Here is a 15,287-nt window from a genome sequence, read left to right as displayed (position 1 = left end):
TGGTTCAAGAATACTTCAAGTAATTTAGAGAAAATTAATAATAATAACATTCATTGAGCAGTTATTCTGATCCAGCCACTGTTCTAAATGGTTTTTGCTCCCTGAACTCACTTATTAAATCATCAAATACTTAGAGTGCATGATAGCTAATTTTATGTCAGGGAAAGCTCAGACATTTAGTCAAACAAAATCCATGTCTCAGAGGCTTTACAATCTATCATTTTATCTGAAAAGAGAACCATAATGTACCCCAGTAATAGTCTCTTATTCCTGTTTCACAGAGAGGGCACTAAGAATTGCTTTAGCCCAGACCTGGGTCACTGACCAAGGGGATTCCAAGTTGCTATTGCATAGACCTAGTATATCTTAGCAGGGTCCATTTTATCTTTGATTTCACTGATTCACATCTCATCAGTTTAGCTACTATACACTCTGTGTGTGTATGTGTGTGTGTGTGTGTTTGCACACATATCCTTTGTGTGCATACATATCCTTCCACAAGTTCAGTCATCTGCCGATTTAGGATGTGGGAAGCAAAAGTGGTCCTATTCTTCAGGAGGCAAAGTTCAAGAAGCAATAAACTACCAAGAAATAGTCTAAAATTATTGATGAGCCAGAGATACTTTCAAACACTCTTTGAAATAATGCTTTGTTTTCCTTCACCAACAGATGGGCACGGTGGGACGTCTGTAGTTGGGATGGTAGAGAAGGGAGAGGTTTAGTGGCCAGTGATCATGGTTTTAGGTCTTAGTTTGACCAGACTTACGAAACTGGGCTATTTGCTGACCCCAACAGTGCCTCCATTTCTGACCTACAAAGTGGGGATAATAAGAATATTTGCCTCCAAATGCATCAACAATTTGATGAGCAACAGATGTAAAGTTCTAGGCACAGTGCCTAGACCAGATGAAGCCTTCACTAGCTACAGGTGAAAATAATGAACAGAGATAATGAGGTCAAACTTAAGCATCGATTTAACATTTTAATGCATATGGGCAAAATTAATATTAAACCTGGCAGACAAGAGAAACATCCATTGGTGGGTGCAAATCCCATACAGGAAGACCTGGTTGCCCAGGTGTCAGGATGGGAGCAGAGATACCCAGCCAACAAGTATTTCCTGAGTGCCTGGTCGAGACCAGGCACTTCCGTGGACAAGACAGCTCCATGAGCACACCCACTTGTCACTGCTGCCATGTGCAGCTCGAATTTGCCTAAGTAGCTTCTGTGATCCAGGTCCCTGCTTGGTGCCACAGTCAGTGGTGAGCAAAACTTGGAGTTCCTAATAGAACTTATAGCTTCATAAAATTTACAGCCACTAACTAATTGGGTATGACCAAATTAAAGGAAATGCTTATCTGGGCAATCTTTTCCTTCAAAGAGCCAGAGAGTCAATATTTTAGGCTTTGGAGGCAGAGGTCTCTGATGCAACTGTTCTACTTTGCCACCAGAAACACAAGGCAGCCCTAAACAACATGTAAATAAATGAGCATGGCCATGGCTGAGTTCCAGTAAAATTTGACTTGTGAAAACAGGAAACAGGCAGGCTAGAGTCTGCAGATCTCTGGACAGTGAAAGAAGCGACTAACTCACAGTCTTGGGGAATTAAGAAGAGCTTCAATAAAGGGAGAGGTTGCTAAGGGAGCTGTGCTTTGAAGAAACAATGGGCCCCCTAGAAAGTGAGAAGGGAAGAGAAAAGGTAGCTCTCTCTCTCTTTTTTTTTTTTTAAATGCAATGACTATTTTATTCACAGTAATTAGGATATTTACACAAAAAAATGTGTATCATATGTTGCTTTCAAAAAATTCTATGTTCCATGAGAACTATGTAATAAACAGTGTAAAATGTTTCTGCGTAACAAAGGAAGAAAAATCAGCATTCCCATGTAGTATTAGGAAAATATTTAAGATAATTTGAAGTTATAAGAAAACAAAGTGAAATATTACAGAACAGTCTTTTCAGGAAGTAGATGTTATAGTCAAGAAGCAATATATTTCATATTCTGAAACACTTTGGTATAAGTGAAATTAATACAAAGCAAAAAAAAAAAAAAAAAAACCAAAAAAACAAAAACAAAACAAAACAACAACAACAACAACAAAAAGCAACGGAGCCATTAAAGATTGAGACTTGTTCCGGAAGAGTGAGGTACCATGAGAACTGGGAGAACGGGGTCAGAGAAAAATGAACAGAGATTTAGAAAAAAGCTTTTCTGTACATAGCTCTGTGGTGGTTGGAGGCAAAGTTCATATTATCTTTCAGTATTTTGAAAGGTCAAGTTGCGTTTCCCCTCCCAAAGCTAAATGATAACATGATGCAGTTCAAAAGCTGGTCATATCAAATTGCCATCTAATCATTTAATTAAAGCCCCATGCTGGCACCAGCCATCCTCAGGGCCCATTTTTCATTCGGGCACATTTCATTACACTTTTCAAAGCAAATTTGCCTTTTCAAAGGCGAAAAATGCAAATGACTAGGTTTGAAAGGAAACGCATAACACTCTGCATAATGACAGGGATTTTCTTGGAAAGCAGTGATGCAGGGACAGAGCTATCTTTAGGGGCTGAGGGTGGCTTATCAGCCCTATAGGAACTCTACATGATACTTCATTACAGCACCAGGATGCAAAGGGGAGTGAAATACCAAAGAGCAGAAAGCAAACAGCCAGCCATTCCCTCTCTCCTTCTTCAGCATCCCTGAAACCACATTTTGAAACACGATGCATGCCCTAGACCAGCGAGACCAAGGCACGCATTGATACATGGAGGACATTTACAGTGTGGTCAGGAAAATGATGAAAAGCTAGGAGGGACTGACCTGTTCAAAGGCAGAGACAGGAACACCTAAAGGCCAATTAACATAAAGCATTCATAGGTAAATTACAGTACAGTAAAAAAAAAAAATTCTCAAGAATCAGAAAACACCCACTTCGATGCAGTATAATGTATGATGGAAGTATTCACAGTGAAGACGATGAAAGTGACCTTAATTATAAGTTCACGTCTTCCTGCTCGGTTTGTGGAAACTCTCAGAAGCACTGTATCCTGATTACTTGGCTCTCTGACCTTGGAAGATGAAGGCACAGCGCACGTTTTATGAACCCACAGACCCCAAAGTGAGGAGCAATAGGCCAGAGGGGAGAGAGTGGTACACAGTGGACACCTGCTAATTCCTCACTCCTTAACCATCAAGGAGAGAAGAAAAGCTTAACTTCAGGAGGTCAGACAAATCATTTCATCCTGAGAAAGAACCACCACCAACATGGGGAGGCTTAGTGATTCGGCGAAGTTCAAGGTCGCAGGCAGTTTTGATCTGTGGGCAGAGTACACATGGCTATTTCAGACAAGAGCTTCCGACCCGGGAAGTTCACTAGTACTTGAACCATAGCTGGTTAGCTCGGCAAAAGCCTCAGTCTGGAGTAAGCTAAAGTCCTCATTCTGTTCCTCATACAGGAAGGACACCCATTCCTAGACAGGGTACCCGCAGCCCCAGGCAGATAAAGCCCTACCCCAAATGCGACATTCAGTTCAGACTACCACCCCACCTCAGAGGCAAGGAGAAAAACCAGAGAACAGGATGATGTTTTAACATACCTGACATGGCTTTATTTTTTCTATTTTAATTTCAGTTATATTGAAATACAATACACACAGAGAAAAAGACACCTCTCGTGATCATCTCCAACACAACTCTGTAGCAAATAATTAGGCAAAATAATTAATGCATTCATTCATTAATATTACAAGCACCCAGAAGTTACCCTCATATCCTCTTTCAGGAGAACCACTGCCCTCCTGTCCTCTAGCAACAAAAGGTCGTTTTGCATGGCTTGCATTTTTGTAGAAATGGAATCATATATAGTATGCGCTATTATGACTTGATTCTTTGGGCCCAAATTAAATTCGTGAGATTTACCCATGTTATTAAGTTGAGTTGTAGATTGTTCTTCCTCACTGCTGTGTAGATTTCCATTATGTAAATATACTACAATTTATTCACCTAGTCTACTATTGACGGTGGCTTGTGTTATCTCCTGCTTCAAGCGATCAGAAATAGTGCTCCCCAGCCTTCTGGTGAGCATGGCCACCAGAGATTTTGATTTTGACACTTTGATGTGGAGAAAAATGGTGGTGTGGCTTTTCAACATGGTTATCTCTAATTTGCCCTATTAAAATGTGAAATCCCCAACTTTTATTTAAAGTAACACATGAAGGGGACGTTCCTGATGTACATTCTGTCCCTGACCTCCCCACCATCTTCAACTCTGTCCCCATCCGTCACCATCCTACCCAGTTCAAGAGGCTGAGAGTGGGGAGAAATACCCAGAAATGAACACTAAAGAAGCCTGAGAGGTCACAGGCAACATTCATCACCCTCCTAAAAGAGACAACAAAATATGCTTTTAAAAACCAGACAAGGATTCCTTAAAAGGGAAGTTTTAGGTAAGTGGGTTTCCTGCCTCTTCCACCAGAATCAATAATTATAACAGACTCTGAGAATTTGAAGAGTACCATGTGCTAGCAGCTGAAAGACAGAATATATACAACTCACTAGGATTCAAGCCTTCAGATAGGAAAGGCTATAGAAATGGAGAGGAAAGAAAGATAAATTCTGCCTGCCAGGAGTGGGCTCAGGTAGACAGAAACATGGAAGACTTTGGGGGCAGGGAGATGCATCGGGCATCTGTGGGTCCTTCCTAGCAATGATTCTCCCATTCTTTCTTCATCACATCCCAAATTTCTCACCTCCGTGATTGCAGTGGTACTGAAAGACCCCTGGCTTGAGAGGTGGACACCGACTGACTTAATCCAACCAGGTTAGCTTATCCTTTTAGCCTGATTCAGAGGTGGCTTTAATCCACCTCCAATGAGCATGAATCCTTCTCTTGGTCGCAGACTTTAGCCAGAGGACAGTAGGACACAGGACCTAAACAATTCAATCAATCGTCCTGACACCAGTCTTTCTTGTGGAGATTAAAACACCTACCCTCTCTACTGGTCCATTCTGGACTAAGTGGTGTGAAATAGAAGCTTTGGGGAGAAAGGCTGGGTATGGCAGGAAGGGCATGAGTCATGTTCTGATAGTATCATCTTTGTCTTAGATGGAAGTGCATGCATGTGATGTGAGATGAATTTCTGGATGTGTCTTACACAAGGTAAGAGACTGTCTTTTTAAAAATCCAATTTGAGTTTTGTTTTCTGCTTGCTTGTAACCTTCACATCCACAGGGGAAATAAGTTGCTGTCTGATCTGGACCTGGAAAGGCTAAGAGGCTTTCAACAGGTAGAGGTGGCATTCAGTTTTGTTCCAGGAGCAAGCACAGGAGGAATGAAGAGTGTAAAGGAAGATCTGTGGGCAAACCCAAGTCAAGAAAGGTATCACAGCATGGTGGGAAGTTGGGTTATGCACTGGGTCAAGACTGATCAGAGGTTAGGAGCATTTCTGATATTTGTGAATATTTTCGGTTTTGCAGGCCAGATGGTATGTGTCACAACTACTCAGCTCTACCACTGTAATAAGAGACCAGCCACAGTCAATATGTAAACAAACAAGCATGTTCCAATGCAGCTTTGTTTATGGACACTGGGCTTAAATTTCACATAACTGCCACATACCACAAAATACTGTCCTCATTTTGATTTTTTTTTAATCATTGAAAAGTCTAGAATCATTCTTACCTCATGGGCCATCACTTGCTGCTCCCTGAGGTAGAGCGAACACAAGATTTCTATGTTTGTATTCTTCTTCCACCATATGCTAGCTACCCATCTAACACTGGATGAATTACTTTATCTCTCTACATCTGTAATTTCACTGAAACAAGAGGGATCGTTATAGGGCATAACTCATAATTTTGTTCCAAGAATTAAATACTCTAATTCATATAGAAATGCTTTTAGCAAAGTGTCCAATACACAGCATCGGACTAAAAACTAGCCATCTTTCTTATGACTGATTATAAAAGTTTGCTGGTCAAAGGTTATGTACCTTAGTAATAGAAAGTCATCAGTGGGAACTGGTGGCTCAGTCAATTAAGCATCTGCCTTTGGCTCAGGTCATGATCCCAAGGTCCTGGGATCGAGTCCCACATAGGGCTCCCAACTCAGCATAGAGCCTGCTTCTCCTGCTACCCCTCCCCCAGTTTGTGATTTCCTTCTCTTTCTTTCCCTTTCTCTCTCTGATAAATAAATAAATAAAGATCTTTAAAAAAAAAAAAAGAAAGAAAGAAAAAGTAAGAAAGCAAGCAAGCAAGCAAGCCATCAGTGTTTTCTGAGCAAAAAATTTACATATGCAAACTTTGGAAATTTACAAAGGCATCTGTCAGAAGGACAGGTTAGAAAATGAGTACCTATTTAATGTAACCTAAGTGTGGATTGTCTCTAGTTTAGGGAACTCACATGTTTATTAGCATCTTACTTTTCACTTCAGTTCAGCACCTAGTATTTTATTTTTCCTTTTAAAGTCAGGATTTTTTTTTTTTTTTTTTTTTTTAAGAGGAGGGGCCCATGCTTCCAGTCTCATGCAATGCATTTCCTTAGGGGGAAAAAAATTTCTTTCACAGAGACCCAGCTGAACTAATAAAAATTTAAAAACCCACGGTCACTTCTGGTTTGAACTGCATTTGTCGGTGTTGATAATTTATTCATTGACTAATTAGTTCAGCCAAATCTTAGAGACTATGTCTCTTTCTAGGAGCCCAGATGGTACCCCATCACATAGACAATAGGGGAATAAGACCCCATACTGTATTTGTTAGACACCCCACTGGGTAACTGATAACCCAAAAATGGCTCAATAAAGATTTGCATTTAAGGTCTCTTAAGGTCCCCTGATTCTCTCCAGCACACGCTAAAGATCCTAACCCCATTTAAGATCATTAGCAAATCCCAGTCTTCATAATATCACAGGGGAGCTAATGAGATGACTTAGAGAGGGTTTGTGGCTCATTGTATAAGAGGGCACTGAGCCAGTTTGATTTCTCTGGTCCACATGACAGGGAAGCCAATCAGAATTTGCTCTTGCTTGAATGATGCAAACAAAAAGCAGTGTAATTCAGTTGAATAAATTTGTCAAGGCAAGGGATGGGAATTTATAGCAATAAACCTCCAATAGAAGGTATTTTTCTCTAACTCCTGCCCCAATAAGCAACATGTCTTTATTCAGTCTGTATGTCAGGCACTGCACTAGACCTTTAAATGTATCACCTTATGACATCTTAACAATTACCCTAGGAAGCAGGTCCCATCTTCCAAGTTTTACAGGTAAGAAAGGTCAGGCTCAGAGATCATGCTCTTGCCCAAGTTCCTAGAGCTGGTGAGCCTGTGCTCTCAGCTTTCCTTCTCTGTCTTTCCAGTGTCTCTCTCTGCCGGCTTTTGGTGTCCCAGCGAACAACATAGCACTGTGTTCAAAACCAACATGTGCCTGTGGGGGATAGCAGGCAGAGTTAAAAATGTATCCTTCTGCTCTTTTCCACCTCCATCTCTAGCATGCTATTCTTTAACTTAATCTTGATTGCATTAATTTTCAAAAGAACCTCTTCAAGAGGTTTCTTTCCCTCTGGGAGCTGAATACTTTTTTTTTTTTTTTTTTTTTTTTTTGAGAGAGAGATCATCCCAGTGGGGAGGGAGAGGGAGAGAAAGAATCTTAAGCAGTCTCCACATCCAGCAAGGAGCCGTAACGGGGGCTGGATCTCAGGACCCTGAGATCATGACCTGAACAGAAATCAAGAGTTGGTCACTTAACTGACTGAGCCACACAGGTGCTCCTGGGAGCTGAACTCTTTAATACACACTTTGCACATGAAGAAACTAAATCCTGAGGGACATAAGGTCACTTTCTCAAAGTTCAAAACCAGCAGATAGAGGAGTCCCATTCTTATCTAGATCTGGGTTCAAAGATCACAGTATTTCTAAGATTCTAAGACTTTGAGGAAAATCATAAAAGTTCCCTTTGCATTCCAATTCTTACATAGAAAGATCCATCTTTTTTTGAAAGAACCATATAAAAATAAATATAAATTATAAGTCATTTCTAAGATCCTTAAAAATGTATGCATATATAAACTATATACATAGAGTTTAGGTGTTTGTGCTAATACTAAGCTAGTAATTTGAGCTTCAGCTTCTTCATCTGCTAAATGGGGCTAATAATACCAACACCAGTAGACTGTCTGAACAATTAAATTATACAAGAGCATATATTTGGTGACAGAATGAAAAGGAAATGGAGTGTGTAAAGATGGTTTCCTGGCCCAGCTCTGTTACCAGATCTCCTGCTCTAGTCACTTTCTCTGCCAGATTGTGTGGGCCCCATTGATAAAAGGGAAGGGTTTTGCTGGATTACATCTAAAAAGCCCAGTATGCTCAGAGTCCACACAAGCCCATCACAATTGTAGCACTCCATTACTTAGGAGACAACCACATTCAGTTTGCCATATCAACAGGCTAAAGAAGGTATTCATGGACAGTTCTGTCCTAATGATTCAGCTGCTTTGGCCGGCTATGCATTTTGTAGAAAGCTGTAACTAGTCTGGGTAGTAGCTGATGCATTTCACAAGATAATTTCATTGTGATTATATAAACAGTCACTTTCAAGTCACTGTGGCTGCATTGTTTTGGCATGAAAACCTGCTCTGATTAAGCCAGGAACATCGATCTCCTATTTAAATCTCTAGAAAAATTGAAAAAGGAGAAATCAGGGAGTGCATAACCCTATTAGTATAAAAATAATGTTATTTTTTTAAGGCTTCAAAATACCATTAGAAAAAGAGTCTTCATATTTATCAACAATTTAACTACTTGACAAATATCTGATTTAACTCTCAGCAAGAAAAACAGAGTAGAAATATCAGAGCCTTGGAGGTTGGCTAGACCAGGCTTCCAAACCCAGCTCCACCGGAAGTCGCTGAAGGACTTTGGGTTTCTAATCTGATCTTTAGTACCTTGATATCTTTGCTTGGAACACAGGTAAAATGGTATCTAACTTATAAAATGATTATGAGAATGAATTAAATAAAATATCCAAAATATCTAACCATGCCTATGGCTCAGAGACCTTAAAGTCAAAATATGCTAAAGAGAAATGAGGATTTTTTCCTTCCTTGACCTTAAGGTTTGCAATCCAGTGCTTCCTGCCTCTGAGGACACCATTGCTTACTCAGATGCACCAGCCAGAAACTTTAGAGCGCTCCTCGTCACCCTCTTACCGCCGGAAACACCCCCTCCTCAACTGTTTCGCCAAGATGCCATGCCCATCTTACCTCTTAAATTTCTCAAATGCACCCCCCTCTGTCCATCCCCACTGTCACTCTTCACACTCCCACCCTGACATGTCTGAACTGTGCTGTCCCACCTAAACTGGGCTCTTCACATCTGCCTCTATCTCCCCTCCCCATGACTCTCCACAATGCAGCCAAAATCATCTTGTAAAAAGCACATCTCTGCATGTCCCTCCCTTGCTGTTTATACTCCTAAATAAGCCCCCATTTCTCACAGTGGACTTCACGACTCTGCCTTAGCTGGCTTCCCCAGCCACTTCTCCAGCTCCCACTTAACTCACCATCCACCCCGTTCTCTGGGTTTCGGTGACACTGGCCTTTCTTGCAGGCTTTGAGGGTTTCGGGTGCTCTCCACCTACACACTCCACACGGATGCCTGAGCACCCACTCTCCAGCTCCCACATACACCTCTATTCTTAAGTCATTCCTCACACCGCAGCCTAGGTCTGCCTTCTACACATGCTTTCAGAACTTGCCAGGCTTTTCCTTTAGAACCTCCGATCACCTGCAGTTAAACATGTGTAATTCTTTGCTTGTATGTGACCCTTGCTACATTCTATAAATTCAGTGGGTCAGTGAGATCATTTCAGTTCCTACTCTCGTTTTTCTGGTCACTAGCACAGAGCCAGGCCCAGAGCAGCTGTTCAATAAATACTTTTGAATGAATGAAGATTCTCTCCCTTTCCTATCTTCCTTTTCTTGTCTCCTTCCTTCTCAACCCTCCATGAATATTTACTGAATATTTGCTGTATACCAGTTACTCTATTTGGTACTCTTTTCTTTCTTTCCTTCCTTCCTTCCTTCCTTCCTTCCTTCCTTATTTTTAAGACTTTATTTGACAGAGAGAGCTAGCACAAGCAGGGGGAGCAGCAGGCAGAGGGAGAGGAAGAAGCAGACTCCTCACTAAGCAGGGAGGCCAACACCGAGGGCTCAATCCCAGAACCCCGGGGATCATCACCAGAGCCGAAGACAGAAGCTTAACCAGCTGAGCCACTGAGGTGTCCCTCCACTTGGTACTCAACATTCTTTTCCAAGCTCTGAACATCTCCAGTAACATGGACCTCATCATTCCCCCAAATCTTCATTTGTAGACAGTTCTGATAGTTCTTTTTTTAAAACAAGAACTTTATAAAATTTATCTCTATGCAACTTCTATTTGTCTGTATACATGGCTTATGTTTCACACTCAAAATTGGAATAAAACCATTGGTATTTACAAAACTCTTAGATGTTTCTGTTAGCTCCGGCTACCACCTATAGGGTGAGATTTATACTGTTTGCGTGGCTCCTGAATCTTCAATAGCATGTCCCAAGGCAGATAAACGGTCATCTATTTAAAAATGGGCCTAACTTTGTACATATATGTTAAATATCAATTTAACAAAGAGACAAAAAGAAGAGGCAAATATAACTGAAATTTAGGGACAAATTTAGTGTAATCATAGATCCATCATACTCATAATTTTTGGGTGGAATATCCATTTTTGCCACTAAACTGTGAGTTTCTCGAGGGTAAGTTCCTAACTTCATAGTATAGGTCTGCATCCCAGCACATAGTACTCTATGCCCTCAATATGTATTTGTTGAACAAATGAAACGATGATCACTATTACAAGAGCTGTGATTCTAAGTCGAATAATTAAAACCTGTGTTTTATTCTGGACTCTAACTTTTGATGCCATTTGGGTAAAAATAAAAAATAAAAAAAATAAAAAAGTAAAATAAGAAAATATTTTCTTAAGTGAGGTAATCAAAAGCCAGAGATAGAACAATGTCTATAAAAGGTTATACTCTTTAAAGTTATAAAACAGTACACAGAGTGATTCCATTTGAGAAAAAAAAAAAGCAAGTATATATAAATAAAGGTACAGTATACACCTAGACATGGTCTAGCTTCCACAAACCCTTGACAGTCGTTTGGAGGAATGTAATTTGCCTAAGTGGGGCTCACAAATACATTTACTTTGCATTTCATACAAAACTGTATCATTTTTGGTTTGTTTGGGTTTTCAGCTGGTTTTACCTTAATTTACAATAAATGTATATTACTTTTGTGATAAAAGGAAACAACTTACAGACTTATTATAGAGAGCCAACCGTCAGGCTATTAATGGGTCTGGATCCCAAGAGAAAGGACTAACCCTGTGAGAAATGGAAACATTCAGCCTGGAGAAGGCCAAGGCAGAACACATTAAAGGCCTTCAAATTCTTGGAGGGCTGTTGGCCCGCAGAAGGCAGCAGACTGCCCTCTGCAGGGAAGAAGGAGGACCACGGAATGAGCAGAAAGTTCAAGGACGCGAATCTCCGTGAAGAAGAGGTCTTTCCTACCTTTGAGCTGTTCAACAGTAAAATGCACTGCCTTGAGGTAGCCAGTTTCATATCATAGAAATCAAGATCTCTGCAACAAAGAGTCTGTGAATAGATTTCCGGGGTCAGCGAGCCCCTCACAGTAGGTTCTAAAACTGTGTAGGCATTTATATTTTTCCAGGGAGCATTCCATAACTTCTTCAACTTCCTGTAGAATCCAGTGGCCCCCAAATAAAGGAGCACTAACAGGGACCAGAAAATTACCTTCTCATTACTGTCATCAAGGGGATTCACGCACTCTTGAAATCTTCATCAGCTCATCTATGCCAGATATTAAAAATCAGAAAAAAAAAATGCAGTTCTAGGGTTTCTTGGTTCTCCCTCTACACAAATTATGTAATGTTCAAAATAACTTGTTACGGTTTATTGAGAGCAAGGACAATGTCTTACATGGGACTATATTTCCTCTATATCAAGCACATCTTCTTGTATGAAGTAAGTGCTTATTAAATGTTGAATAAATACAGGAAGCAATCCAGGAGAAGATATTCCTGACAAAATTTTTCCCTTTTGACTGCTTGATGGGGTAATTACACAAGTAAGGCAGGAATCCATATAGGAGTGGGTGTGCAATGATAATGATGATGGTGATGATAACTAAAATGTTATTAGGCACGTACTATGTGTCAAGCACTTCATTAAGCATTTTATTTGTAATAGCATGAATAATTCTCCCAGCAACTATTTAAGGAAAATGAGGCTTAGGTGAATTAAATGACTTATCAAGGTTATATAGCTAGGAAGTGAGTCAAATCAAGGCAGATCAACTATAGCATGTGAGCTCTTCACTTCAAGAGAAAATTCTACTGAGAGGATAATTGTAATACCTGGGCTTTGGTGTCAACTCTGAACTCCATGAAGAATTTGGGCAAGGTACTTCTCTATCCTTTATTTTTCAAACCTGTTATGTGGAAAAGATTATACTGAGAAAAATCTGGGAGGCAGCATAGCAAGATGATGGAGAGCACGGACTTTGTTTGTTCACTACGAGCACATTTCACTCCATACTCCTGAACATAAGTAGAATACTCGCTTTAAAATCCTTGTCTGCCAGTTCTAACATCTGGGTCACCTTGGGGTTATCTCTGTTCACTGCCTTGAGTATGTCCACATTTTCCTATGTTCTCACACGTCTGTATCTAGTAATTTTGGATCGTATCCTGGATATTGTCCACGATTATATGTGCCTGGTTCTATTATGTTCCTCTGAATAGGTGTGTTTGCTGTTGTTGCCATTTGCTTATTTAAGCAGACATTCAGCTTGACTTAAACTCCAAATCCTGCCTCTACTATGGCATCTGCTGAAACTTGTTGGATTTTTTAGCTTTTGCACTTACATGACTCAGGGATCACCCAGTGATTTGGGCAGAGATCACAAGGCTTCCCCTTAAGGTGCTCTCCTTTCTAGATTTTCTCCTCCACTTTCCAGCTTCTTAAGCGGCCCCAAAAATCTCTCTTTCAATTCCTCATACCAATAAGATTGCAGGTTTTAGCTCACACAGCATTAAAAACACTAAGTAAAATCATAAAAACAGGGAACTCCCTCAGTGCCATGCCCTTCTTGCAAGTATGAACTCCCTGCCAGGTTCTATCTTCCTTAGGTCACTCTCCATTGTGTTCATGTAGTTTATATATACATACATAGATACATACTGCACACGCACTATCCGTCATTTGTAATGATCTGGGGAATGGTTGATCCAATGGGAGCTACTCCATCCGCCAAGAACTCTGAGGTCTGATAGACTTGAGTCGCTACCCTGCTTTTCCCTTATAACATGGCATTCTAGCCATCACGCTGATAATGGATTACAAGTGACTCTCAGCTCTTAGGGCCACTTATTTCCACCACAGTTTAGCCCAATATATTTTCATTTTCTAAGTGTGCCACAACATGAAAAAGATTAAAAAACACTGTCTTAGCAAAGTTATTCTACCTCTTATCTCTTTACAGCCTGACTTTTTTACCCATCAGCCAAATAGGGAGAGTAATGAGATCTACCTGAAAGAGTGATTGCATTAATTCAAGAAGATGGGGCCCCTGGGTGGCTCAGTTGGTTAAGCATCTGACTCTTGGTTTCGGCTCAGGTTGCAATCTGGCTGCCCTGAGATAGAGCCCCACGTCAAGCTCCCGGCTCAGTGCAAAGTCTGCTTCAGATTCTTTCTCCCTCTCACTTCCCCTCTGCCCCTCCCCGCTCCTTCACTCTCCCTCCCCTTTTCTCTCTAAAATAAATAAATAAATAAATAAACAACCAAACAAATAATTAAAATCTTTGAAAAAATTGGATGATGTAGGTAATGGGACCATGAATATTGAGCTACTTAGAAAAGCTTGGTATGATACTAATATTGTTGGCTTTTAAATTGTGAATAACTACTAATGCTAATATAACTTTGTTGATTTAAATAGTATCAGTGATTATTTATGGAAATGTATGATTATCATGGTAGTGTAAGTATATTAGGAGCACCCCACCCCAAATTCCATGAGACTATTCAGAGTTTCTCCACCTTCTACCTTGTAAGGAAAATATGCCTGCTACTAGGTTCCTGTACTTGGCTCCTAATGAATTGATCAAGATAAAAGCAGTAGGAATGGTAGCTAATTTTCCAACACTAGTAATTTCCTAGGGGTTGGTTGTATCTGTTACTGTTGTAAGCACTTTACACGTTTATTATTCCTCAAATCAGTCCCATGACACTGGTATTATTATCTGTTCTTTGCCAAAGAGGAAACTGAGACTCAGACTGGTCAAGTATCTCGCCCAAGATTACACAGCCAAAAAGGGCTGGACCAAGGCTTGAATCCAGGGAATGTGTTACCAAGATCTGCTTTCTCAACAAACCATATTTAGGGAAGGAAAGAAATAGAACTGGGAAAAGTAAAAAGGTTAAAATAATTTGCACTGAAAGAAGCAAGGAACTCCCTGATGGAGAAAAACCTGCATCTGCAAGCAGAGGTAAAAAGGAAGGCCCTGAATGGGATGAATTTTGGAGTGAGATCCCGGGTTGGGGGGCTAGAGCACTCACATGAGAACTTCCGGGCTGAGCAGATTTGGGGAAGATGGATGGAATGTATCTCTTAGACACATTACTATGCTACATGCTCTGTTTTTCTTCTTACGAATGCTTCAAGACCAAGATAAAGATTTAAGCTGCTTTTAAATTCTTTTTGGTTTGGGAGCATGAGATATTTTCTTCTCTGCTAAATGTGATATGATGCTGACATTGTTTGAAACTCAAACATTGCAGCCTCAGCTGGGTGATGACAGTGACACGAAGTATAAAAGTGATGACGAGAACCAGGAGGTATAATGATAAAGGGAAGACAGTAATAGGATTTCATGGTTTGTTTCATTTTTGTTTTGTTTTGTTTTATTTTATTTATTTACTTGTCAAGAGAAGAGAGAGAGCACAAGCAGGGGGAGAAGCAGGCAGAGGGAGATGCAGGCTCCCCACTGAGCAAGGAGCCTGATGCGGGACTCGATCCCAGGATCCTGGGATCATGACCTGAGCAGAAAACAGACACTTAACCAACTGAGCAAACCAGGTGTCCCGGATTTCATGTTTAAATCCAGTTCTGACAATTATTAGTTGGGTCCTTAGACAAACAATTTAAACTCTTAGGGGGGCACTGATCTCAT

Source organism: Mustela lutreola, chromosome 5 (genome assembly GCF_030435805.1).
Source record: "Mustela lutreola isolate mMusLut2 chromosome 5, mMusLut2.pri, whole genome shotgun sequence".
NCBI lineage: Eukaryota > Metazoa > Chordata > Mammalia > Carnivora > Mustelidae > Mustela > Mustela lutreola.
Note: the sequence above shows the minus strand (reverse complement) of the source record.